This window comes from Meles meles, chromosome 14 (genome assembly GCF_922984935.1).
Source record: "Meles meles chromosome 14, mMelMel3.1 paternal haplotype, whole genome shotgun sequence".
Taxonomy (NCBI): Eukaryota; Metazoa; Chordata; class Mammalia; order Carnivora; family Mustelidae; genus Meles; species Meles meles.
This window is the reverse complement of record NC_060079.1, coordinates 24,369,900-24,371,867: the sequence shown is the minus strand read 5'-3', so window position 1 is coordinate 24,371,867 and position 1,968 is coordinate 24,369,900.

Below are 1,968 nucleotides of genomic sequence, written 5' to 3'. Positions count from 1 at the left end.
CTGAGCGAAAGGCAGAGGCTTTAACCCACTAAGCCACCCAGGCGCCCCTAGAATGTACATCTTTAAGTGTGTTGTCAAATCATGAATACAATATAGTAATGTTCAGCTTGAAAATAAAGTGAAATTTTGCCTAGAGGAAATTGAAATTCTTCAAATCAACTCCTTAGTTGATTTGAATCAGTCTTTTGTACTATACCTCACCAAAAAAACTGTAATCAAATATTCTCTGGAAAAATGGCTTAAAACACATTGAAGATAATTCTTAAAACTTCTATACCTATTATTACAGAATATTTTATATGACTTGATAATGATTCCTTACTCATAAAATTTAACAATATTAAGACAATACACTGAAATAGTATAACTTTTTATGTTTTAGAAAATATTCAAACAGAAGTTTAGGGTAATTGTAAACTTCAGTTAACTAAATCATCTAGTACTCCATATTGTCCTATTAATTCAATTTAATGCTTTATCTGGTAAACTTTAAAAATTTTATTATTATTTTTCATTTACAGTACAGAAAGTGCTTCTCCTTCTCTAAGTTCCAGAAGGGAATGTTTTTTTTTTTTTTTTAAACTGTATCTCACAGTCAAGGTGTCAGTTTGACAAAGGGTGGGAAAAACAAATCTAACAACTTTTTCTACGATGGCAAAGTTAAACATAATTTCCCAAAATTCTAAGGTGATATAAACTTCCCACACAAATCTACAAGATTTAACTTTTTTCCTTTGCTTTTGTAATATGTCAATATAAAGAATTATTTGCAGAATTGATATACTGGAGGCTAACTTTGTTTAGATTTTAAAAAATATGGGACAAGACAGAGCCAAATTCAATCTCTTACAATTTAAATGGAGGATTGGAGAGAGAGAGAGCAACTTACATAAGGTGACATAACTAACCCATAGTACCACAGCCAATTTTTAATTTGAATATGACCACACTTAATGTCTCTTGGATAGAACAATTTAAACTTCTGTTTACATTGTCAATCCACTGGCAAATTGTCCAAGCTACCCAAATATTTCTTTAGCATAATATTCACAAATATGAATTTATTCTACTGCATTACAATCTTTTGCTCTGCTTCATTTCATGGTCTTCTAAACCAGTGGGAAACTTTAGCTTCTTTACATGCTGAATATGAATAAAATGGCATCTCGATGACATTGAAGATACTGGTATCAGACGCAAGTGCCTTTGAACAAAGTGACTTGTTAAATGAATGCATAGGTATACACACATTACTGAATGAGAATGAACTGGTGGAAGTTTTAGTGTCTAAGACCTTAAAGATAAGGACAAAATCATAGAAAATAACCTGCAGATTTGCATGTCTAGAATCCTCAAACTAATGTAATGAAAATTTTCATTTCTATTACCTAATTTTCCACATTACTCCTAATTCTTATATGAATTCTTGAATGAATACCAATTCTAAGTTATTTCCTTAGGGATGCTTATATTATTTTCTATAGGAGCCAGTAACAGAACCAAAAGCATAGTCTAAAAAGAATTAATCTAAAAAATTTATTTTACTATTTCCAGGAGACATTTCATCTTTTCAACCATGAGAAATTAAATACAAAAATATTGACTACTAAAAGTAAAAACTTTGATAGTACAGAGGTTCTAAAGTTATAAGATGATTTGTTGATAAAAGAATTCTAAAAATTCTGACTTACCTTTAAAAACCCCCATGAGAAATAACTCAGAATTATGCAATATTAATTAAATGCTTACAAGATATCTACTACGTGAGATATATTTTCAGCTTAATTTTAATGTTGTTCTTACATGTGTAAGGAAATTTTGTAACTTGAAATAACAGATATCACTAATTGTAAAGCTATACAGTCCATGTATGAATAAATTAAAATTGCAAAAATGCAAACAGTATAATTTCATATAAAAAGATTATCATACTGAGACAGGGAATGAAACAAGATGAAAAGTACACTT